The 27,220-nt window shown below is 37.8% G+C and overlaps 1 protein-coding gene across 14 annotated transcripts in view; it reads left to right on the top strand.

Moving 5' to 3' along the window:
* The window catches only part of SOX5 (SRY-box transcription factor 5), a 1,100,902-nt gene that overhangs the window by 418,847 nt on the left and 654,835 nt on the right, over window positions 1-27,220 (top strand). For all 14 annotated transcript variants that reach the window (XM_070049491.1, XM_051850857.2, XM_070049490.1 and 11 more), the window contains one exon: window positions 25,923-25,976. The gene's annotated coding sequence lies outside the window, so the exon portion shown is untranslated. The remainder of the gene's footprint in view (window positions 1-25,922; window positions 25,977-27,220) is intronic.

Raw genomic sequence — 27,220 nt, 5'->3', positions numbered from 1 at the left:
GTATACCTTCTACAGATTCTCCGAAGATTTTGTGTGGAGATGCAGAAACTGCTTTCTTTTGGGAAAGACTCTCCACTCAAAGAAGTGTGGAAGAGAAGTAGAAAACAGGAGAAGCACTGACATCATATTACAAAGGCCACTTTGAGAAGGGCCTGCAGACATCACAGGGCTGCTTCTGTAGGTTTTATCAGCTCAACGGGGAATCCTGAGCTAGACTTTCCTTTTCCATCCTGTTCCATGGGCCACTAGTTGTAAAAATTGTTAATAGCTGTGTTTGGATGAGCTTCCTAAGTATAACAAGTTTGCCAAATACTAGGTTAAACAAATCAAATAATAATATGATGGCTTTCTTTCAGTATATGTAATATACATTTCAGTACGTCAAGAAGGGCACATATTATACATCACACCCTGAATGTTGTTGACCATGATTTCCCTTTCTTTCTGTTTTAAAATTATGCAACTGTTGTTATCTTTCCAAGGATAGAACATCATGTGGGAAATAATAAGGAATTTTTTTGATGCTTTTCATTTTACACAGAGAAAAATGGACTAAAACAGAAACTTAAAAAGAAGTAAAAAGTGTTCATGATAGCTTTTAAATGGAAAATGTTTTACAGTCTAAATGTATTTTCCTCAATATTTTCTTTAGAAATATACTTTACTCCTTTGTACTTACTCACTAACCCTTCCCCTCATTTCTCACTTCTTGGAGTTGTTAAGGTGAGCATCCCTAAGTTCTTACTGAATTTCAACTCATTAAACACTTTGCTCAGATAGGCGAATTAAAGGACATTTGTTGCAGCAACTTTTTCCAGTAGAAAAATTAGTAGGAAACGTCTAATGTTTACCAAATGAGAAAGGAGAAAACAAAGTCTGTACAGTCAGATCACATCCTGGTGAAAATGAAAGAAGTAGCCCTGCATGGAAAAGCATGCATAGTCTTAGAAATAGGATTTGGAGTGAAAATAAAAGGAACAAAATTAAAAGAAGTCAGAAGTGCAATTGATTTTTTTAAATCATTGGCAAATAGTGAAGGGATACAACAATTTGCACAGATAATTTAAAATGAGTTAATTTCAACATTTAGATATGTAGTATAAGGCTTAGAAAGTTAGGAGGTCCCCAGTAATGAGTAAATAAGTTTAATGAGTAAAATGAGTTAGCTGGTTCTCAACTTTTGAATATCTATAGTAAAAGGCTTGGAAAGCTACAAGGGCCCCAGTTACTTTAATGATCTCCCTCTTACTGTTTCCTGTCTTGCCCTGTACCACCTGAGCATCTCACTCACATTGAAAATGTCATTTACCTACATCATGCTGGTGACATATTTATGTTTCTAACCTCGCAGCTCTCTCCTCTCCAGCAGGCCTGTCCTGGGTCCACTGGCTGGCAGGATAGCTTCATTTGGACAACTCAGGGCTCACCAGAGACGTGTCCCAGATAGTCCATTATTGCACAATGCCCTTTTCCTCTTCCACAACAAGACAAAAATAAAAAGCTACCTCTATTGTATTTGCCATATTTTACAAGTTACACTCAAGCCAAAACCTGTTTACCCTTCCCCACTCACAACCCTCCCCACACAACCAGTATCACCCAATCCCAACCCTTCTTCCTCCTGAATTTCTTTTCAATCCACCCCTCTGCTACATCACTTCTCCCTCTGCCCTGGTTCACTCACCCTCATACTTTTTCTTCTATGTTTCTCTGATACCTGCTTAAACATTTCATTGCTTGTACTCTACTTTCTCTCAACATTAGTCAGATCTCCCAAACTCCAAATAGGATATTATCCTTCTCCTTAGTAAATAAGTTGATCACTTTGGTTTCAAAAGTGAATATTATATGCCTAGGAGTGAGAAATTAGGTAAAATATATATGAATATTGGAGCTTTTTTAATTAAAAAGGAAAGCATATATTACTGTAATGTTTAGACTTGACAGTAATTTACGGAAGAAAGCTTTAAGTTTATCCACTCTGCAGTGTGTATGTTTGAACAATAAAACATCAACCACAATTGCTACCGATGGGTATTACTTCTGTCTCATAATAGCTAGTGTGTTCTGTGTCACAGAACACAGTGTTATTGTGTGTCAGGGGACTCATTGAAGAAAATGGAGTGAAAGGTACAACTTATGAAATATTTCCTCTCTCGAGATCATTCTCTGAGGCCATACGTACAGGATTGGTTGTCTCGTGGGCAAATCTGTATGCTTATTTTTGTAATAAACCACTCAAATAACCTATAATATATACTATGCAATTTAATTTCTACTACGTTATTTCTCTTCTATTGAAATAATCTTATCACAATGAATGATTTGGATCTTGTCTGCCAGTTTTTGTCGTTTCACAAATTACTGAATCGGAGCCTGCTGCTTGTTTTCTGTGCCTGGGGATACGGGGTTGAGGGTGACAGGGGGTGGAGAGGTGGAGAGAGAGAGAGATTGATTTTTAAAAAACAGGGGCACTACAAAAGAAGAGAGCATACTGCTGAATGAGAGGTTAAAGAAAAGATAATTGCTTCCATGTTTTCATTGGCTGCCACTAACTTTTCAGAAGAGATTCATCATCATTATCAGAAAAACATTTTAAAGATCCATGCTGCTTTCCCACTCTTTAGAGCCATTTACAGTGACAATCCTTGTAGTCTAGGTGCTTATAACCCAAACCAGATAACACTGGCATGAATCTACAAGGCAGAGATAGTAGAATAGAGTTCAAAATAAATACTCCCAAAAAGGAATGAAAATTTAGGAGACAGTCCAGATGCAGACGTGTGATGAGTAGACAGAAAAAAGAACATTGCTGAAGTTTGATCTCTTTAATGCAGTATCTGCAAATAGGTCTGGCACCAAGATCATTGTCATATGGCTACCTCCCAGGACCTGGATCAGAGGCCCCCTGTTTCTTAAGATAAATGCAGATGTGTCTGCAAAGGAGAATTTTAGAATAACAGCCATTCTTAATGCCTTGTGATTAGTTTGAGATTTTTTTTTTTAATCATTTGCCTTGGGTCACATCTGAAAGCCCTATTGTGTCATTAACTGGATTATGGTATGATTTGAGTTTATTTCTTTGTATTTAAAAGCTTTCTGGGGCTACCCTCTGGTTTGCACTTAGGTGAAATTAAAAGTCTGACTGTTAGGTATTGCCTTTAGACCAGCTGAAATAGCTCCTCCAGCTCACATCCTCAGGGCCTCATTAGGAGAGGCTCACAGCAGGCCTGACACCAGTTAATATTTGCAGAGCTCATTTACCTACATTGGAAACAAACCACAAAAAGGCCAGACAAATCCTATTGAAGTGAAGAAGGCTGAGGGTACCAGTGCCCATCATCTGGGTCACCCTTCTCTGTCGGAAATGGATGACCCACCAGGCAGTGACTCCTTTCCTGTTTGAAGCTGAAAGAAAGGTCTATGGAAAATGGGTCTTCAACGAGCTTTGTTAAAGATTCCACAGGACAAAGTAGGTGACCCATAACCTTGGGTGAACAGGAGAGTAAGGGAAGGCTTCCTTCCCAAAACAAGGCATGCTCTTTACATAAATTTAGTGAGCCAGACTTTGGTTTCCAAAAAGATGAAAGATAATATTCATACTTGGTATGGCTTGGGCCTGAAAAGATTTTAAGGCATGGGTTTTTCCTATTTAGAAATGAAGCTGTGATGATTTTCCATATCTTTGAGAGAGAACTGTTCAGTGTTTTCTTCATTACTATTACTGCTAACCATTTTAAAACTCTGCCATTTATATGGCATTTAAATTAATGTGTCCATGTAGGTGAGATCTGGTGCTGATGATTAAGTTCTCAGCGATTGAATATTGTCCTCTCAGTTATTCTATCAGATTTATCCAGGAACCATTATGTTGGTTCAGTTGGCTAAATCAAACTAAAAGGATGTTGGCTAAAAGGAAGTAAGCATGCTTACATTGCACATACTAGCTTGTTAATCAAGAAGCATCCTCAATCTTTGTCTATCACTGGGCTAGCTGGAGATTTTGGCGTGCCTGGTGTGTCTGTGAAAGTGGTTCTGGTTCATTGTTCCATTCTGTACTAACATACTGGAGAAAATATGGCAAAAGCTCTTGAACCTTGGTAGGATTTCCATGAACTTAATCACCATAAAAAAAAAAAAAAAGGCAGTGACCATCCCTAGGTTCCTTATTCTTCTAGAATATCTTCCATAGATCATTTCCTTCTACGATTCTTGTAGGGATGAATTGTCTTTAGCATTGCCCAGCAATTTCCCTACCAGGGATTTCTGTTCTTTTCATGTGATCCATAAATTTTTCCCAGACCATACTTACATGTATTTAAGTTGTTTGTGAAATTCTGGTATTTGTTTTTAAATGGGAGAATTTCTTAAATTTGGAATTGTTAGGAAAGAGTGTGTATGTATTTTGGGGCTCCTATCTAATACTGTATGGCTCCAGTTGTCATTCTGAAGAGCAAAGTATGAATTTCCCTTTTCCCTAGAATTTGACTAAAAGCTGTGTATTAAAATTTAAATCTTTGCGCTCTTTAGGATGACAATATAAATTATTTTCAATGACTTTTTAAATTATTGAATTCAATAAAATGTTATTAGCTACCACTCTTTTTTTCCATTTTCATCCTTTAATATTATTGGGTAGATCCAATCACTTGAAACACTTATCACTTGACTTTTTATAACACTATTTTAAATTGATTTTTACCCTTCAGTTCTTCTTTTTTTTTATAGACAGGCAGAGTTAGACAGTGAGAGAGAGAGAGAGAGACAGAGAGAAAGATCTTCCTTTTCTGTTGGTTCACCCCACAAATGGCTGCTATGGCCGGCGTGCTGTGCTGATCCAAAGCCAGGAGCCAGGTGCTTCCTCCTGGTCTCCCATGCAGGTGCAGGGCCCAAGCACTTGGGCCATCCTCCACTGCCTTCCCGGGCCACAGCAGAGAGCTGGACTGGAAGAGGAGCAACCGGGACAGAATCCGGCACCCCAACCGCGACTGGAACCCCGCGGTGCCTGCGCCACAGGTGGAGGATTAGCCAAGTGAGCTGCAGTGCCAGCCAACCTTCAATTCTTATTTAGCCTAATTTTGGCAGTTTTCTTTTGAAATATATTACACTGTCTGGAATTTTTATATTCATCACATGTTCATTAATAGTAAACATACTGTCCTTGAATCTGACCCTCTCAACATTTATATTCTCTAGTCTGGGACACAAACTTTGTGGGTATTTTGAGAGTCTACCTCTGTATGCTTCAAACGTGACCTGTGGAACATGGCCTGTATGTATTTCTGCTTGATACAGTAGCTATCTGAAAATGTTTGATGGTAATGTGGTCTGTAAGAGTGCTAGACATTGCAGTAGGTACTTTATATTTGTCTAGTTTACTGGCAAAACATCTAAGGTGCAGAGAGGAGTAATTTTGTTGCTCAAAATTCTATGCTTAGTAAGCATTCAATTCAAGACACTCTAGGAAAGGTCTTTTATGGGAGATTGTTGGAAGTCCACTGCTTTCCTTCAGGGAAGTATAAAACCAACAGGTTAGTAATAAAGCTAACAGGATAACATCTCAGAGTAGGAACATTTGGAGGTAAGCCCATCACTTCACAATGGAATGACCCCCAACTAAAGGAATCATCTCATCATCGTCCTTTTACTCAGATGTACGATGTCAATGGTACCTGCTTCAACAAGGCTGTGCGTGAGGCAGGGTTGTGGATGTGGTATTATTTGTGTATTGGTTGGACATATGTAGGAGGTCAATCTCTGAAAAAAAAGATTTACATCTTCTTAGGAAACATACAAGATATTCATTGTCTAGAATTTTTCATGCTAAGCTACTGTTTTCACGAATGTTGACTTTGTTCAGTTTAGTTTGGGCTACAAAAACACACAGAAGTAAACACTTCAGTGTAGTTCCTCACTCAGAAGTCACTTGTATCTGTCTTTCCCTCCTCCTCTTTCTCTCTAATCATGTTTTTAGTTCAGGCTATCTTCTTCTTTTTGCTTGGTAGTCTTTTTTTTTTTATTGTGAGGATTTGTTTATTCATTTGAAAGGCAGAAAAAAAACAGAGAAAGAGGCAAAGACACAGAGGAAGAAATCTTCTATCTGCTGGTCCACTCCCCAAATGGCCACAACTTCTGGTTTTAGGCCTGGCCCAAACCAAGAGCCATGAACTCCATCCTGGTCTCTCACATGTTTGACAGGGGCCCAAGTCTTCTGCTTTCCCAACTGGATAAGCAGGGAGCTGGTCAGAAAGCAGAATATCTGGGACTGCAGCCAGCATTCCAGTACGGGATGCCAGCACAGCCGTGTGCAACCCTCTGCACCAAAATACATACCCCTTCCCTATGGTCTTTAGTTAATATCGCTTCATCCCATCTCCTCTCTTACCTCAATCATGCATGCTGCCCAATAGAGTGATCTTTCTAATAACATAAAGTTGATCCTAGCACTTCTTTGCAAACCATTTAACAGTCTAAAACATTGCTTATCAGATGCAGTGCAGACACCAACACAAAGCTTATAAAGCACCTAACCCACCTGTCCGTCCTCCTGGTCCACTTGCTATTCCTCTCCTTTCACCACATGTATTGTGCTCAGAGATGAAGAAATAGCAATGCTGATGGTGTTTCTCTTAAACTTATAATTTTTTCTGCTATCAATGTTATCATCATTAAGACCAGGAATATTATAAATATAAAATTTAATGTGTCTGGCTGTACTCAGGTAATTTCTGATGCTTTCATTTTGCATCACTAAAATTTACCAACTTCTTTCTAAGGAAACTCCCTGTGACATGTTTATCATTTTGTGAACTTCATATTGGGGAGAACAGGGCATGGACTGCTGAAGGCCAAAATGTTTAATTTTTATATCTTGATTGAGGGGGCCATGTATATGGCAGTTATTAGTAGATTTTACTTTTACTTTTATAGATATAATTGTTATTTATGTCAAAACTGATTATTGAATACTAAGGGACAGTAAGCTTTGCCTAAACTTGTACCCTGCTTGAAAATGTTTTCCCCACTATCTATTGTTATTGAAAACCTTGGGGAGAATATTCTTTTATTCTAACTATTCCATATTCTGAATAATGTTACATCTGTAAGGACTGCAGATCTTTGCAGTCTGTCAGCATCATGTTTCTGCATAATTATTCACCTTGTCAATTACTCAAATATGAGTGTTGAGTGAGTAGAGTGTTAGGTCAAATGATACTGATCCCAGAATATTCTCTGGAACCAATTCCTTAAAATAAGCTGATAATATGAGTTTTTTTTTATCATATGGTATTTTGCAAAATTAGGGTTAGAGAATAATATATGGTTAAGAGTGCAGTTAATGAGATGCTGGGTGATTAAATCATTTCTGTGTCTAACTGATGGATTGTGAGTTCGTGGGGGAAATTTATTGAGTTTCAAAACCAAGTGACAGGTTACTGTAGTTGTTGACAATAGCAGAGAAAATAAGAATCTAAAAATCAGTACAATCATTGACTATTTTCTCTGAGAAGAGTTTGCTACAAAATAAATGTTTTATTACAATTCAAATTATTTTAAGCAATTTTCTATTTAGGAACAGAGAATTGAATTTGTAATATTTACAAATTCCAAGGACACAAAGGAGAAGCATGGATCATGACTTACTTATCCAACTGTGACCTTGGATTTATCTTGACACACTGTAATAGTTCATAAATGTTTGATAAATAATAAGCCAGTGAATGGTTGAATGTATGTATTTATGAATGAATGGATGGAAGAGTGAGTGAATGAAATACTTATCAAGAAGTCAAGAATCAGATTGAATAAAAAAGAATGGCTTACCACGTCTCTATGTATATAATATACCTGTGAATGATTTCATGTCAAAATACATCATACTACAAAATTTTTGGTTTGGCTTTTCAAGGTTCCTGTTCAAAGTAATTTTGACAATTTTATATTAATATCAAAGAATTTTAAAACTATAAAAGCATTTTCAATCTTTCGTTATTTGAAAAAAAAAATCTGAAAACATTAAACAAATGTGTTTCCAAGGGATCTTATCCCGTTCAGTAGACGAAAAGTGGGTTCCAAATGACCTGATTGGCTAAAAACACACGTACTTTTATAAGACTTTTGTTTACTGAGCTATGTTCCAATGAATATGTTGCAGTTTCTGAATGACAATTCCAAAAATAGTTTGGGCATTGTTTTTTTACTGGAGTAACTGTTTCCAAGGAGACTACTTTGAAGGGACAAAACCCATTTGGAAGTATAGTTTAAAAACAGCCTCAGTAAATTATTATGTATATGACATAACACTTTGTTTAATGGTGTGAAGACTAATGTGGTCTGACCCACCAAGAAAGTTAAAATATGTATTATGCAATTTCCATAAAATCAACATTTTCTTAATATATATTATTCTGGGTAATGGTGAATTATGCTTGTGACCTCTTGAGCAGTCTGATTTACTCTGTAAGTTAGTCACTCGCTCAAAATGAAATTCTGAAATTTTAAAACATAATATTAATGGTTTGTCAGTGCCAGGGGGATCAAGGATTTTTGTTTTGTTAAATAAACATTTTATTTCATTAGCTATTGTGATGTAAAGCAATGAAATGGTATGCTGCCTTTCTCCCACCTTGTCCACTTTCATGGGAGTGCTAACATGACCTACTTGCTAATTAATTTAGTAAAATCATTTGAAGGGCTTTGGTTTTCTAAATGTATTCCATGTTTCTTTTGAAAAACACTGACCTTGGTAGAAACTGCCTTTACTTTAATAAGTAGTGTACCTCTAACCTGAGTCTTAAAAACTCCTTTTAAAAGAATAAAAGTAAAATCAGGAAGATACTGTGAATTAGTAAACATGAAAATATATCACAAGCACTACCTTACTGTAGAACATTCAAGATGATCATATAGGACAGAGAAGTATGAAAAAATAAAGGACAATCTCTGATGGCTATGAAAGCTCAGGAATGTTGCCAACATAGCGCCTTCCCTATTGTTTTGTTCTTGGGTTAAATGTGAATTTCACAGTGGTAAATTTTGGTGCTTCGTATAACAGCACAGATGAGTTCAAGGGGAAAGACTTGGCCAACTAATTTCTTTGTCTGCACCATCTAAAGACAATGCTTTTTAGGTTGCAGTAGGGATAGGTTGTCTAACATGAATTCATTTGCAAGCAAGTTGTTGAAACTCAGGATACGTTTGTCCATGGGATAACTGTCATAAACTAGATGGGCAATCTATCCAACTGTATACTTAAAACATGTGGTTGTGTTGCCCCAGTGTACAATTCAGCATTTAGAGATTAAGTGAAAACGTGCCTACTGAGATGTACCTGTTGACATTGAAAGGTGAAAAGCAAGACTTATAGTTGTTTCTGTGTATTCATTTAATTATTGTTTGAATCAAGCGTATAATTTCTACAGTGCTATGTTAAATGTATTTCACCTGTTTTGAACTTTGTAGTATTTCACTGTATCACAATAATTATATGCAACTCTAAGCACTAATTTAATCCAATGAAGAATTGGTGTTTTGGATTTTTTATTTACTTAAATATTTATACTTTTTAAGACATTTACACATGCCTAGCTTTGTGTAAGTATGCCAAGACGCCATCGTAATGCTAATGAAACAAAAATGGAGCTGAGATGATGAGGTTGAGATGAAACTCTACTTCACTCAGATGGAAATAGAACACGAAGATGGAAAACTGGAAATTAGAAGGAAAGTAAAATGTTAGACTAATCCAAGAGCAGTATTGAATGTTAAAGAGAAATAACTTGTAATTATAATGGACAAGCACAAAGTAGAACAAATAAAACATGTTTTATGACTCGAAACACTATGTAGATTTTGGATGTTGTTCTCATACCATGCATACCACTCACTGCATCTGATAACACGAATGTGATTAATTTTATTTGGAATATTTTCTCTCAGGCATCACCTTCTTGATTATTCCTTGGAAAGGGGTTTTACTAGATAGCCAGAATCCTCCATTTCTCCAGTTAGGAACACTTTATGCTGTTCTTTCAAGAAGTCAGCCATTGAACTCACTAGTAGTATTAGAGAAAAATTAGGTTTGTAATTGTTCTTGCAATAAAATAAATGCATATGTAAATTAATTAGATACTATTTAATTACATGTAAGTTTCTGCCAGAATTAGACTGTGCAGCTGGTTTAATGTATACAGCAGGTAAACATTAGGAACAATGATCTGGAGTGAGTTCTGAGAATTAGTGTCAGGGAGGAATCTGGGAGGGTAGAAGAGACAGAAAGTAAAGATCAAGAGGAGGGAGCTGTAAGATACTAGGTCCTGATTGCTGAGGAAGACTCAAAGTTAAACAGGTGATCTCAGACGTCCTGAGCCATTCTTCAAAGGAGCTGTGGAACAGAAATCACACCCCAGAGTTGCTATCATTTAAGGCACGTGACCTGGACTTACACACTGTCCCATCAGGCTGTCATTGGCTGAGAGCCTACAAGCCTGATGACAGGCACTTCTGGTTCCTGCCGTGGAAAAGGCCCCCACAGCCTCAGGAATACTCGGAGGACCATTTGCAAGGAGGACTAAAGCCTAAGAAACAGTGCAGTGTGTGTCTGGTCCGAACACCAGCAGCATCCATAAATGGAATTTCAGATTGGAAGCTTGTGTCTCTGCTGTGTGGTTACTTCTTTATCTCTACTCTCACCTGCTGCTGCTCCTTCTAAACCTTGATGTACCCGATGCCCTAGCACTCCTGTCCCGCTGGCCCACTCCAGGCCCACTGTCAAAATCACCTATGCTGAATTAATGTCTCAGTTTATTGGCACAGCTCATCTCAGTGTTGAGAGGAGACAGGTTTGGATTCATCCACATTGTTTTATATTTTGCTTTTGATAGCTATCTGTTAACTTAGGCAGATGTGTTATTGATAGTATTTTAGACAGATTAAGTGAAGGGAGCTTGACATGAAACAAGTGAAGAAGGTTTTCTGCTGAGAGGTTACTGCATAGGCAGCAAGTGATCTGGGATGGCTAGTCTTGGCATCTATTTTATTTTAATGTTTTTGTAGGAGTGGGGAAAAGTTGTTTTCAAAATAGCTCATGTCATAATAGCAATATTGAGGAAGCAATGTCAAAGAAAATCTAGGGAGTTTGATAACGACGAGATTTAGAAACACTTTCAAAATGCTTAAATAAATGAATAATAAGGGCAGAAAGAAATTGAGTTGAAATATTTCTCATGTGTTGGAAATCATAATTTTATATATATGTGTGTATATGTATGTATTTTTCTATTCTAATTGTGTATCGTGAATTCTGGGTTTTTTTCCCTATCAGTGGGATGTGGGTGACAAATTTTGATCGATCTATGTAGGTTGACATTCATGTAATTTGCTTTTAAGAAACTCCTAAAAATAATGTGTTTTAAGAGTGCTCATTATATTTATTCTTCCAGTATTTATAGAGGACCTTCACTGTGAGGGGCTCTCTCACAACAGTGCTTAGAGCATAATGATGTCTGTTCCTAAGGAGAGTATAGTTGTACATACTCAATTTCAGGTTCTTACCCAAGACTAGAGGGCCAGGTGAATTAAGGGAACTAGTCTCAATGTGCATATCTAATAATGTAATGTTATTTTTTCCTGAGCACAAGGCATGATTTACTTCTACATCCATCCCCTGAGAAGTTTTTAATTTTTTTTAAATAAAATTTGCTGTTTAATTATCAATTATAACCGTGTAACATATTAATTACTCAATGATATTATGAAAAGTCAGGGCAAAAGAAGCGGAGAAACAAAAATACATCTGTACCACTTTAAATGTGTTTTCTTCTTTCCAAATATTTTATCCTTTTTGTGTTGTATGTATCCCCTAGTATCCAGTGTTTTTCAATCAAAATGAAATCATGAACCTTTTTCTGGTGTTGGAAAGTCTTTGTAAATCTTTTCTTAATGCTTCCCAAGCACTCCATTGAATGGCTTATTAGGTGCACAGTTCTCTGATTGTTGGACACCTAGCTGATTTGCACATTTTTCTCTTTTCTCTTGTCTAGAGGGGCATGAGCCAGACTGTTAAGAGATTGTCATTGCTATACGGAAAGATTCAAAGGCGCATTAATGCTTTACAGTCTTCTGTTATGTAGTGGGCTTTGCAGTGCTCATATATCCCTCTTCTTTCTGCCAACAACAGCGTGCATTTGGAACAAAACTTGTAATTCAGTAGGTTCTGAACAGGACTGATGATGCCTTGTACTTCTGAACACAATCTAACGTCAAGTATCCCACATTAGGAAAAGCCCTAAATGGCTTACAAAGAACAAATGTTTCCCCAGGCCCAAAGCACAGAAGTGTAAGCGATGGGACACCTGCTTTTTATGGCCATCAGGAGGAATGTTGAGTCTTGCTCTTGGGTGGGATGAGGTTACCTCTGCTCTCTGGATACCTGGAGGAAGGGACTCCTACAAACCTGCCGCAAACAGAAAAGCCCACGACCTTGTGTGGTTCATTGCAGGCATGTGCTACAGTTAATTATGTAGGCTGGAAGATTGCATGTTGCTTCCCAAGCTCCTAATTTACTTCTGGAGAGTGATGGAGGGCTCAGTAACGAGGTGAGCATAGATGCTTTGAAAATAAACAGGTGTTGACTGAGGGGTGTGTGTGTGTGTGTGTGTGTGTGTGAGTGAGTGTGGTGTCTCTGAATACTATATTTGTCATAGGCCTGACCAGCACTGTGAAAGTCAGGAAATCCCTTGTAATTTTCACAGTCCAGGACTATCTCTTTGAAAAGAATTTAGGGCAGCAATTAGCCCAGTGTCTGTTTCTACACTGGGACTCTTGTGACATTCTTCAAGCCTTAGAATCCCTTTAGTTTCAGTGTGAAGTTATTTCTTGCCATTGTGGCAGTGAGGTGTGCGAGAACAGAGTTGTAAAAGGACCGTGGAAGAAGGTGTGGGTAACCCATGCGTGTGTGCAAAGAGGATGAGAGCTACAGTGGGTCACGGCCTCGGATAAGTTGGCTTCTTCCAATATCCTGCTTTTCTAGAAAACTATTTCAGAAAGCACATATTACTCTGCAACAGCAGTAGGGGAAGTAATACCAAATAGTGATGCAATCATCAAGAAAACCATATTTGTAATAAGGTTAATTAAATTTGCTGCAATCTTGAGACAAGCATCCTGTAAGTGTGCCAGTAAATCTGGTCTTGCTTTATCACACTGAAGGGCAGCCCCTCCTCCTCCCAGGATGAGTAGCTCATTGCCAGAGGACACACGCAGGCGGGCAACAATAACTAATACGTTATGAGAGGTTAGACAAGTTTAAATAGGACCCGTCTCTGAACTGAAGGGCAAATTGTAAGAAATGTCTTTGTCTGCTTGTGATGCTGTTAAATTGAAAGCACAATGGGAGGTTTGGTAGAAGCAACAAAGGTTGAAATGATGGCCTGCTGTTTGGAGCAAGCATCATGGCTCCACCGATGGTGGGGACATCTGCTAACAACAGCCAGTTCTTGTCAGGTTCTGCCCCACACAGGGCGTGAGAACACTGTGCCATTTAACTCATCAGAATCTTTGAGCTGTAGTGTGCTCTACATCAGGAATGTTTATGTAATAAAATGGGGCTAATTAAACATTTCGACGGGAAACATTATTTTAACACTAATTAGATATGATTGCAGTTCATTTTTTTTCTGTCAGTGCTGAAGTGTGATAAAGCACCCTCGTTATACTTTCTTTGCTCAGGGTTGTAACTTAGATGTAGGAAGTAATGCCCTGCCCACCTTTCCCAGGGTGTCTGCTCTAGGGTATTGATGTCTTCACAAACCTTCATCAACTTTAACATGCTTTAAACACAAGAACCGTACCAGCAGTGCCAACAGTAGATCAAATGCATTGTTGTGATAGCCAAGGTTGTTTATTTATGTTCAGATATAGTCTTTTTTGGGAGGCACTTTAAAGGTGATATTCTATTGCTGTTTATTTCAAACCTGTCAGGTCAACACAAACAAAAAGCCCCTCCATTTCACAAGTGGACCATCAGGAGATGAAGAGGTCAGGAGAGGAACAACACTGGGCAAGGTGTATGGACGACTCGTCAGAGCTTGCCTTCTGGGAGCAGCCCTCTATGAGGACTGTGGAAAGTACTTTTTTTTTGCTCATAGTAGTTAGAGTCTGAGAGATTGTTGTGATGTAGCGGGTAAAGCCGCCACTGCCTGCAATGCCAGCATCTTACATGGTACCAGTTCAAGTCATGATTGCTCCACTTCTGATCCAGCGCCATGGTAATGGTCTGGGAAAAGAAGGGGGAAGGCAGCCCAGGTACCTAGGCCTCTGCTCCCGATGTGAGAGACCTGGAAGAAGCTCTGGCTCTTGGCTTGGACCTGATCCAATGCTGGTCAATGATGTCATCTAGGGAGTAAACCAGCAGATAGAAGCTCTCTGTCTGTAATGCTGACTTTCAAATAAAATAAACCTTACCCAAAAAAAGTAGTCGGGGTACACCCAATGAAAACTGACAAAATGTATGTGAAAGTCATGGCTGGATTGGTAATTGAATATACAAAAGACCTCTTTAATCAATGATATATGATAGTCTGTAATATTGCTTTTTATTAATGAATTAAGAAATCTGAGTTTTTAGAAAAAATACTAGTTTTACCTCAGACCTATGTCAACTTCCATTTTTATTTATATGCATAGTATATTAATGAAATCCTAAAGAAACTGACAAAGATTGGATATAAGACTTCTACAGTACAGGAAGTGCCTGTGTGTTGAAAACCACATCAGTTGAATGCCTTTCAGTGATAAGGAAAATAAAGGTTTTAAATGCTTTCATAGTGAAACAAGGATTTTTCTAGTTTCTTCAAAGCTATTTATGATTAAGAATAAAATATGGAGGTATATATGTATCAAATAGTAGTATGACCGAATGAATGTATTTAATTTTATGCAGACTTGTGAAACAATAGGCTTTTTTTTTTTTTAAATTCTGTCTCAAATTTTATGAAATCATACTTTCCAGAAAGAGAGAAATCCTCCACAATACCAGTTCTCTGCAGTCCTAATTAAAAAGAACTTCAGTGAGAAGTTTTTCTGTTCTACTTCCAACCCAAGCTTGAGGGCATAGCAGTAGCTGCCGGAGTATATTGTGTTCAGTTGGCTGTTTGAGTAGTCAGGAAGAAGGACCTCCTCCTCCAACAATGAACAGCTGATAGAATGCCCTGAGGATATTGCTGCCACATCTAGGCTTCCTTAAACAAAGCAGCAGCGGCAGCAGCATTGCCATTGTCACCACTGCCACCAAATGAAGCTTCAGTGAGCGCATCAGAGAAGTAGTCCTCGTTTGTACTTGAAATTATGGCTGGGAGGTTTCCAATACACCCAAATAAATGACAGGTGATTCATTAGCTTATTACACTGGCATATTGCATTTTTATAAAATTCCAGTAGCTGTGTAGGTCTTTTTTTTTTTTTTTTCATGAAATAAACATTTTTGGGGGCCAGTGCTGTAGCTCAGCTTGTTAATGCCCTGGACTGCAGTGCCAGCATCCCATGTGGGCTCCAGTTCAAGTCCTGGCTGTCCCACTTCCAATCCAGCTCCCTGCTAATGCACCTGGGAAAGCAGTAGAAGATGGCTCAAGTGCTTGACCCCCTGCACCTACATGGGAGATCTGGAAGAAGATCCTGCTCGGATCTGCTCAGCTCTGGCCATTGTGGTCATTTGGGGCATGAATCAGCGGATGGAAGACCACTCTATCTGTCTCTACCTTTCTCTGTAACTCTTGTCTTTCAGATAGATAAAAATAAATGTTTTAAAGAAAGAAATAAACATTTATGTTGTACACCATTGCAGATATGTCTAAAATTTTGGGAAAGGAAACTAAAGGAGGAGGAGGATTCTGCTCTCCTGCTCCGGTGAGGTTTCCTTCCCAACTTTCTCAATACTGTTAATATCCCTGTTTCCCCTTCCTGCCCTGACTCTCCTTTTGCTTCTATCCTGAATACTTTTAAACGTTGACCGTTTTTTCTCTATGGACGTTGTTCAGTGTTTTCCTTGCTGTACAGTTGATGCTGTTTTTGGTACAGGCCCTCTCTACCTCGTTTCAGTACATTGCTTTACAAGTGGTTGGCCTTCCTAATTCTCCCTTTAAATCCATGTATCCAGTTAGTATGACACTTTCCTAAAACAAAGCCATTGCCTGTGTTGGTCTTGGGCTAAAAACGGAACTTCCTTTCCGATGACATCTTGCCTTTGTCCCCGCCCTGCAATGACTCTGTTCTAAGCAGGACCTCTCGTTTATCATGTCCAGGAGCTGTGATTCAGCCTATATTTTAACTAGTGTTTTACTGCATGTAAGTTGTTCATTGTCCTTTTCACAATTTTCACCTCTACTGGCCTCTGTGACAGTCTTAAGGCAGCTTTTCTCTGTCTTTACAGACATCCTACCACCCGTTAAGAATTCTCTTGCTCTGCCCTTACCTTAAATGATGATTCTCATGTGGGTTCTGTTTCTTTATTTTTTCTTTGCTAACTTCATTTGAATAATTTTATTGAGATCAGTGGCTTTGAGTATCACTTAAATATTCATAAAGGACCAGCATTATGGACAGGGAATTAAGCTGCCTCCTGAGACACAGGCATCTGGCTCAAATCTCGCTTTCTCCAGTTCTAATCTAGCTACCAGCTAGTGTGGCTGGAAAAGCAGTGGAAGGCGGCTCAGTGCTTGGGTCCCTGCCACCATGGATGGTCCCTCCCGACCTGGATGGAGATCTGGGCTTCTGGCTTCAGTCTCACCCAGCCTTGGCCATTGTGGCCATTAGGGAGTGAAGTAACATAGAGAAGTTCTCTGTCTCTCTCCCCCCGCCCCTATCTCAGTCTTAATCCCATTCTCTATCACTCTGCCTTTCAAATAAATGAATCGTTTAAAAAATTCATGGTGACTAGATTGTTCCTTTTCAGACATACACTAATCAGACTACTTAGTCTACACCTTCTCTATTAGGTACCACAGCTTAATTTCACATCTCTAAATTTATATTTTCACCAGTTCAGCCAAAATCAGTTTTTACATTTGTAAACTACAGCTTTGTGAATGAAATCACTACTTCTGCAGTTAGATGCAGCAGAACCTGAGAATCTTAGACTCCTCGTCACACAAATATTTATTTAAGGACTGGTGTTTGGTGCAATGGTTAGGATGCTGATTAGGATGCCCACATCCCATATTGGAGTTCCTGAGTATGAGTCCCCTCGCAATTATGCACCTTTGGAAATAAAATGTGATAGCCAAAGTAGTTGAGTTCCTACAACCTGGTTTGAATTCCTGGGTCCTGGCTTCAGTCCCTGCCTAACCCAGCTGTGAGTCAGCCTGAGCCATTGAGGGCATATGGAGAGTGAAGCTCCTCTCTGTCTCACTCACTCACTGTGTCTATCTCAAAGAAATAATCAGGTAAAAAAATTGATAGACCATCAAATCTTTAAAAGAAAAAATACAAATATTTATTTAGCATTTACTTTCAGGCAGGCACCTTCCTAGGTAAAAAAAACAACACAATCAAAATAGTGAACTTATTCATTATCCCCACAAGTTTTCTCATGCCACTGTTTGCTTTCTTTTGCTATACATGAGTTTACATTTTCAAGAATTTTATACAAATGTGACTATATACACATTTTATCTTCTTTGGGGAGTCTGATTTTTTTCAGCCACCATAATCCCTAATGTAGGTGAGTTTTCTTGGATGTATATATATACAATTTGTTTATTCATTCATTTATGTATAGCACCTGGGTTGTTTCTAGTTTCCCTGGTATGATTGAGGCAGCACCAAACATTTATATGCACACTCTTTATGGCAGTGTCTTGAAGAAACAAATAGGGCTGGGTCAAAGGATCAAGATAATGACCAGTTTTTAAGAAACTGCCAGTTTGCCACCAGCACCATATGGTTATTCTGTTTCATCTACATCCTGGGCACCAATTGGTATGGTCAATCTTTTTGATTTTAGCCATTCTAATGGATATGTTTTATATCTCATTGTGCTTTTAATTTACATGTACCTAATGACTGATGACGCTGACAATTTCGTGCTAATTTTCTATCTCCTTATCTTCTTCAGTGAAGTATGTAGACATATCTCTTGTCCATTTTTAAATTGAATTATTTACTTTTTGTTATTGATTCTTTAGAGTTTTTATTATGTTCTAGATATAAGCCTTTTATTCATATGATTTGCAGATGTTTGCCATAGCCTGTGTCCTAACTTTTTTAGAAGAACAAAGTTTGAGGCTGGTGGTGTGGTGTAACAGGTTAAGCTGCTGCCTGGAATGCCAGCATCCCATATGGGTGCCACTTTGAAACCCTGCTGCTCCACTTCTGCTCCAGCTCCTTGCTAATACACCTGGGAAAGCAGTGAAAGATGGCCCAAGTGCTTGGGTCCCTGCACCTAGGTGGAGACCAGGAAGAACCTCCTGGCTGCTAGTCTGGCCTAAGCCTGGCACTGCCCTGGCTATTACAGCCATCTGGGGAGTGAACAAGAGGATAGAAATCTGTCTCTCTGTCTCTGTCTCTCTCTGTCTCTCTGTAACTCTGCTTGTAAAATAAATAAAAATAAATCTTAAGAAAGCTCTGGTGTTCTATTACATAGTAGAGGAGAGTAGATAACAATAATGTATTGTATATGTTTTTCAGAAAAAAACTACAGTAAAGCATTTTGAATATTTTTGCCATATAGAACTGGTAAATGTTTGAAGAGATAGGTGTACTTAACCTGAGTTGAGCATTACACTCTGTGTGTATATGCATATATGCATTGAAACATCACATAACCTCACAAAAATGTTTTATGTATTTAAAAAAATTTTAAAAAGCAAAAAAGTATTTGAGAAGTAGATTTTTTTGTTTTTGATGAATTTTTTCTTCTATGATTTTTCTTACCTAGTTGTATTTAAGAAATATTTGTCTCACCCAAGGTCACAGAGGTCGTTTTTGTGTGTTTCCTATGAGTCTTAGGATTTATATTTAGGTCTGTGATCAGTTTTGAATTAATATTACCTTATGGTACAGATGTGGATCAAAGTTTTTATTTTTTCATATGATTGTACAATTGTTGTAGTACTGTTTGTTGAAAATATTAAACTTTCTCTATTGAATGTCCTTTCTGTCCCTCTGTGAAAAAAATAATTTTCCTGTATATCTGTGGCTCAGTTTCTAAACTCTATATTCTGTTCCATTGATCTATTTACCCCTCTTTTTGCCAACAGCTCACTTTATTTATTATTGTGGCTTTGTCATAAAGTTGAAATTAAATCAAATTAGTGTACCAAACTTGGCATTTGTGTTATGACTCTTCCAAGACTTCTATGTTTCACATAAATTTTAGAATGAATTTGTCAGTTATTTTTAAAAACTTTCTGAGACTGGGATCATGTTGGAATAACGGCTTTTAATCTACAGAATGATGTGGAGAGATCTGACATCTTAATAGCACTGTCTTCTGACCAGTAAAAAATGTCTATCTTTTTTAATGTAGATCTTCTTTCATACTAGTTTTTCTGGTAACAGATCTTGTACATTTTTTTTCGGGTTAATACTTGAGTATTTCATAATTTTGTAAATGTGACTGAATTTTAAATGTCACTTTTAAAATTTTCCGTATGCAACATGCTGATTGTAAATTCTGCAACTTTCTAACCTCATTAATTCTATCAGTTTTACTAGAAATGCAATCAGATTTTCTTTGTAGAATATTACAATGTCTGTGAACATAGACAGTTTTACCTACTGGTTTCATATTTACCTGCCTTTTACTGCTTTTTCTTGTCATATTGCAGTCTAATAGAACCTCTAGTACAGGGTTGATTAGAAGTTGTGAAAATTAGAAGTTGTGGATTGTAGTGTTCCTAATTTGGGATGGAGGATTCATTCTTTCATAGCTGAGTAGAAAGCCAGCCACAGCTTTTGTTGTATTGAGGATGTTCCCTCTGTATCTGGTACATTGGAATTTTTTTTAAAGATTTTATTTATTTGAGAGGTAGAGTTACAGACAGTGAGAGGGAGAGACACAGAGAAAGGTCTTCCATCTGCTGGTTCACTCTCCAGATGGCCGCAACGAGCAGAGCTGTGCAGATCCAAAGCCAGGATCCAGGAGATTCTTCCCACGACAGTGCAGGGGCCCAAGCACTTGGGCCATCTTCTGCTGCTTTTCCAGACCACAGCAGAGAGCTGGATTGGAAGAGGAGCAGCCGGGACTGGAACCGTTGCCCATATGGGATGCTGGTGCCACAGGCGGAGGATTAACCTACTGTGCCACGGCACTTGCCCCACGTTGGAAATTTTTATCAAGAATCAATGTTGGACTTCAGAAGTGCTTATACTATATCTGTTGATATAATTACATATTGTTTATTTTTAAATAGTTTGACAATATAGTAAATTACATCACTTTTCAGATTTTAAAACAATCTTGCTTTCATGGAATAACCTATCATTGAATTTGATTTTTTAACATTTTGTTAAAAATATTTGTACCTATGTTTCTGAGTTATATTGGTCTATATTTTTCTTCTTGTATGTTTGACTGATTTAGTATCAGGCTTCATAAAATGACTTGAGAGGTATTCCTTTCATTTCAGTATTGTGGAAGAGTTTGTTGAAATTATGATTTCATTCTTAAGTATTTGAAGAATTTACTGTTGAAACAAACCAGGTGTCAGTTATTCTTTGTGACAGTGTTTTCTTTTTTTGAATGAAAATGAAAATCTCAGTTTTAGAATAGACATAAAACTCTTTTTTTTTTTTTTTTTTTTTTTTTTTTGACAGGCAGAGTTAGCAGTGAGAGAGAGAGACAGAGAGAAAGGTCTTCCTTTTTGCCGTTGGTTTACCCCCCAATGGCCGCCGCGGCCGGCGCATCGCGCTGATCCGAAGCCAGGAGCCAGGTGCTTCTCCTGGTCTCCATGCAGGTGCAGGGCCCAAGCACTTGGGCCATCCTCCACTGCCTTCCCAGGCCACAGCAGAGAGCTGGCCTGGAAGGGGGGCAACCGGGACAGAATCCGGCGCCCCGACTGGGACTAGAACCCGGTGTGCCGGCGCCGCAAGGCGGAGGATTAGCCTATTGAGCCACGGCGTTGGCCAAAACTCTTAATATTAACTATATATTCTTGAGTATTGGTAGTTTGTATGTTTGAATGACAAAATCTATTTTGTTTTAGTTGTCAAGTTTATTAGCATGAAGTTAATACCATATTAATATCTAATTATTTAAATCTGCAGAATTTCTGATTATGTTACTTTTCTCATTTCTCAAATTAGTCATTTATATTCATCTATACTTTCTCAACTTCTCAATCCTCTATTCTGACCAGTCTGGCCAATTGCTTATCAATTTTATTGATATATATATAAGTTGCCTTTTAAGTTTGTCTTTGATCCTTGGGTTGTTTACAAAAGTTGTTCTTATTTTCCAAATAATTTGGGCTGTTCCATATATCATGCTGTCGTTTGTTTCTAATTTAATTCTGTGGTGGTCTGGGAACATAAAATATAGCACTTGAATCATTTCAAGTTCATTAAGGCTTGTTTTATGGACTGAATATGGACTCTCTTTGTAAACATTTCACATGATTCTGGAAAGAATATATAGTCTGCTGCTGTGGAATATTCTAGAAATGCTAGTAGGCCAAATTGGTCATAATATTCTTCAAATATTCTATATCCTTAGTAAAATTCTATTTCCTGTGTCAGTTATTGAGAGTTATATTAAATTTCTAACTTTAATTGGAGCATCTCTGTTTTTCATACAATTCTATTAATTTTTGCTTTATATATTTCATGTCCCTAGTATCCTAAGTCCTATGTCTTTCTGATGTATTCACCTATCATTATGAAATGACATTCTTTTATTACAAGTTATATTCTTTCTTTTGAAAGCTATCTTGTCTAATATTATTACCACCCCAGCTTTTTAAAAATTAGTGTTAAAAGGCTATAACTTACCTTATACCTATTTACTTTAAACATTATTTATATGTAAAAGATGAGTTTTCACAAATTCACCCTGTCTTTTAATTCCATAAGTTAAGAAACTATCATTGAATGTTACTATTAACAAGTTTAGGTTTTAATCTACCATCACATTATTTGTATGATTTGTTCTTTAATAATAATATTTTCTATAATTTTATATCTTCTTTGACATATAATCTACAACTCTTTGTTTTATCATAGAATTACTTCAGGATTAATAGCCCACCTTTGTCATCCTCTTTCCCTTTTAAGGGATATTTTATGATTTCCCATATATTATGAGAATCCTAGAACAGTATACTTCCATTTTTCCCTCCTACTTTTTATGCTGTCTTTATTATACTTTGCTTCTACATCTATTAGAAACCAAATGCTCCCAATACTACAGAGTTGCTCTTTTTGTTTAAAGAGTAAATAACCATTTAAGTAAGCTTACACTGATTAGAAAAACTTGTGATTTATCCATGTCAAGTTACCATATCATACCCTTCATTCCATTTTGTTGATTCGTATTTCTCTTTGGTATAATTCATCAGCTTCTACTTGAAAGAATTTGATACTTCTGTTTGGTTGATCTGATAGAATATAATGAGTTTTTTCACTTTTGTGTGTTACATTTATTTCACCATTGTTTATGAAAGATGTTTTTACTGAGTATAGAATTGAAGGTGATCAGTTGGTTTCCCTTCAGTGCTATGAAGAATTTGCTTCACATGCTTCTTGATTGCATTGTTTCCAATGAGAAATCTGCTGTTATCTGTTTCGTTTTTAGATCTATTTAGTTGAACATGACAGAGTGAGAAAGAGAGTCCATCCCCATCTCTCACATGGATGTCTGGGACTCAGGTCCTTGAGCCATCATGCATTGCTTCTTAGGCACATGAGCAGGAAGCTGGGTCAGAAGTGGAGTAGCCAGGACTTGAGCCAGCACTGGGTTACATTACGGGAACATCCCAGGCACCAGCTTCATCTGTGGGGCTGCAGTGCCTGCCTCATAATCCTGTTTTTGTGTCTTTGAAACAACATCTTTTTCTCTGGCTGACTAATCTTCATCATGGATTTCAATAATTTCATCTTGACACAAGTTGCTTGGCTTCTGTTCATTTTTTTTTTTGTGCTGAGGCCTTTTAAAGGCTTTGATGCTTTAATGAAAAATTTCTGCCATTATCTCTTCAAATTTTTGTCCATCCTTCTCAGCACAGCACTTCATCTCCACATATGTAGGAATGGACAGTTCCTGGCTTTGTCCATCCTGCAATTCACAATTAATTAATTGTTTTTATTTTCCTCTTTGAGCATTCTTCATCTGTGCATTTCATTTAAGACACTGTTTCTGTCTTCAGGTTCACTAAAATTTTTTTCTTTAATCTCTTATCTGCTGTTAAATCCATCTAGTCTAATTTTTAATTTTGCTCTTTTCATCCCTGGAAACATTGTCGTTTTCATATCTAGACATTAGATTGGGGTGTGTTTTTTATTTTCCATGTCTTTACTAAATACTTTCCAGTTTCCCCCTAGGCTCTTGTAGAAAACAAAAAACTTGTGGAATACAATTTAAACAACTATTGCAACTGTGATATCCTTCGTGTCTGCTAATTCAAGCAGCTGTGTCAGTTCTGGGTTTGTTTTGAGTGATTGCTTTTTCTTCCAATTGTCATAATTTCCTGCTTCTTATTGGTTACCAGTGTTTGTGAAGTTTGTCTCGTTGGATGCTGCTATTTTTGTATTCCTATCAATAGTCCTGAATTTTTTGCTGGGACTCAGATTACCCGTAAACAGAGCAAACCCCTTGGCTCTTGATTTTATTATTTGTTAGTCAAGACCAAAGCATCGTTTATTCTGGGGCTAATTATTCTCTACAGCTAAAGCAAAAGTCTTTTGAGTGCTCTGACACAGCTCCCTGAATTGTTTGTTTTTCCATCGTGGCTGCTGGAAATAGGCTTTATTCCTCGCCTGTGTAAGCCCTCATTACTGTTTCCGCTAATTCTCTTGGTGGTTCTTTTCCCAGCCTTGGGCATTTCCTCACATGGAATCATCAGAATTCTGCTGTGTGTACTGGGGAGACCTTCCCCACATTGCCCAGACACTCTGGATGAGTCTCCTCTGTCTCGTAATTGCTCCTACGAAGCCCAGCTGTCTTGGTCCTCCTGAATTTGCTCATGGCTGTCTTCTCAACCCCCTAAGTCCAAAGTTCCCCCCAAGTTCCCGTTCCCTGAGTCACAAAGTGCGAACTCTCTCACAGCAGTGAGCCAGGGCAGTCTTAGTGCTTGTCTTTGTCTCCTGGTTCTGAGGGTCAGTATTCTCTGCGAAGTCCAATATGTTCCAAAGCATTGGTTTTACAGATGTTTTTAAGTGGATGTATTTTGTCCATTTTTATGTTTCTTCAAGTGGGACAGTAAATCAAGTGCCTGTTACTCCATATACTTCTAAAGATAGAGTGAAGAACAAAGTAAAATAGACAAGTGGCTCGAAAAAGTGAGAATGAGAATCAAAGGTTCCTGAGTTTTGACAGAGAAGAGGATCTTTGTTGAATATCCACCTCACCATTAGAGGAAAAGGGAAGTAGAGAAGATCATGCTTCCACTTAGCATTATTAGTAGTACCAGCCACAGAGCTTTTGACGTAGCCTACAGACAGATCTACCGTAACCCAATTTGTATTCACCATTTGAGACTTAACATTTAGTTACTGAAAGCAAACCCTGAATCTGCTCTCCATATGATACTGGAGGGTCAGTGTTGGAGGATCTCCCATTGAACTCAAATCCCGAGAGATGGACGGGAAAAGAGGTCAGAAAAAAGAGACGTATTGCTACGCATCTCCTACCTGCCTGGTGTCTGCTCTCCCTATCCTGTGCTGGGGAGTTGTGGATTTAATGTTTTTCTGTTTGTGGGAAAGATTTGCCTCTGTTGATGACGGTAGTTCCTTTTCCAAAGAAGGAAAAAATAGTAAAAGGAGAAGTTTGCTTTGTTTTTCAAAGTTTTATTCCAAAGAAGCATGAAAGAAGAAATATGAAAGTGAAGTTTGGATAATTTGATTCCAGACATGTGGCTATAATAAACAAAGCTGCAGCAGACTTCATAATGCCTAGCACATTTCATAGTTAAGGATTCTTTTCCATTCACGAAGTCCACCACACTTTAAATACAAACATGATTCAACTGTGATTAATTCAACAGTTGAACGATAACACTTTCCATCCCCCATGCCTCAAATTATACCAGCTTGACTTTTATCATACTGCAAACCCTAATAACCACAATTTTCTATTGCCACCTGTTTACATTGTTGCTAGAATTTTGGGAATATAACACATTGATATGGTCATATAAATAAACAGACCAGTTACAGTGTTTGAGAGAGAAGTACTATCACTCAAACGGGATTTTGTAAGATCTTTTGCTTTGTGTGTATCGGGGTTACTGAGTGCCAGGAGAATGCTCTTTATGTTCTTTCCTTCAGGACAGTGGTTGCCTTTTTGATCTGGACAGATGACCATTTGACTTCTGAAGGATTATTCCAACAATTTATAAAACGAGAGACCCTACTGGGCAAAAGGCATGATTTAATCTATCTAGAACCCTCTGCTAGTGGAAGCCTTTGTCATACTGTTAGTAGGCTGGTGTTCTTTTGATCAGCCCATACATGTGTTCAGCTGAGAACACTTGTATCTTAATTTCAGTAAACCCCTCTCTCCTATTACCAAAGTATACTGCACTGCCATTTTTCCCTTCACACTTCTTGCTGACAGATTTTTCCTTCATTTAATAGCACTTTGCAGCACTTTTGGATATAAATATGTTTCACCTGGTAAGCCATTTTAATAGCAACCTGGATTAAAACATGTAGGAGAAGAGAGATGTAAAAGGAGGCTTAAAAAAACACTCCATTTATACTTTGTTTTTCAGCTGTGAAGAGGCTTGCCGAAGGGGTTCAGAGTCGTTTCATGAAGTTTTGAGAAGGTACGTCTTTTTTCTGCACAGTCTTCTCATGGTGTTCCATTTGTTCTTCCTCATCTGACCGCAGAATACCTGACCTGTGTGCTCTGTTCTTCTTTTTTTTTTTTTCTGAAGCTGTTGAGAATTAGTGGCTTTTAAAAATTGTGTTTATTAATATATGTGATTTGATGGAGATACAGCTATGTGCTACTTGAGATGTTAGGATATTTGGTTCAGTTTTTTCATACAAATTAAGTGAATGAGGCTGACTTTATTTGGTATTGGTCATCTTCAGTTTTTTAGAAGAGTCTTTTAGATCCATCTGGGGGTTCTTTGGAGAAGTATAATAATTATTCTGACTTTGTTTTAAGAGGCAAAAATAATTGTAGATCATTTAGGAATAAATACTTTGTTGGAAAGATGTGAAGATCTTTTCTTGTTAAGGGGAAAGAGTATTCATTCTATCTTTGTGGTGCTGGTCTCAGAAGTCTCAAATCACTAATCTATTTGGTAAACTGAGTATGTATAAAATAGCTCAGCATGTGAAAGTGAGTTATAAAACAAACGTATCTTTCCATGCCATTAATTTCTCCGCTAAGAATTACCTATGTGACTGCAGTCTTTACCCATAGGGTGTATGTGGTCAAATCCACATGCTGTTTTTTTCTTAATGGATATTTAGAAATGTACTCTCTCAGTTTCATATCATTTCTTCAAGAACACATGCATCTTCATAACTATTAGAGGATCTTTGGCCCATTCAAAAATATCCTTTCTAGCGAAACCTTTTTTCCATGAATATGGTCTCCTCTTTAATTTCCTACAAACATACTAGCTCATCCCTAACCCCATAGTTTCTCATAGCTGATAGCATCTGTGTAATTATGATCAGAGGTGCCAGTGAGCAAGCACAGAGCTACACCATGAGACCGTTCGTGACCATGGACTCTGTATCCTTAAGTAATGTAAAATACATAGCATAGTTCTTCTGTGCGGCGTTTTGTTTTTACAGTGAGGATAGCTTTGCTAAGAGAAGTTACAAAGTCCATTGTTATTCCAAAAATAAATGCTAATAAATGAGATTTACCCACGTCCCCCAGTAGTGATCTGAAGGCTGTAGTGTTCTGTGTCCCATCCACAAAGGACAGACTTGTCTCCTGCAGACAAGGATGAGCAGGTCATGGGTGGTGCACTTCATGAGGCTGGCAGGACCTAGCCCTGGAGCTCACTTCTCCTCACCCCAAGCTGTTTCTCGCAGGCGAGACTCC

The sequence above is a fragment of the Oryctolagus cuniculus genome, chromosome 9 (assembly GCF_964237555.1).
Source record: "Oryctolagus cuniculus chromosome 9, mOryCun1.1, whole genome shotgun sequence".
NCBI lineage: Eukaryota > Metazoa > Chordata > Mammalia > Lagomorpha > Leporidae > Oryctolagus > Oryctolagus cuniculus.
The sequence above is the reverse complement of the archived record's forward strand: the minus strand, read 5'-3'. Positions and strand labels throughout refer to the sequence as shown.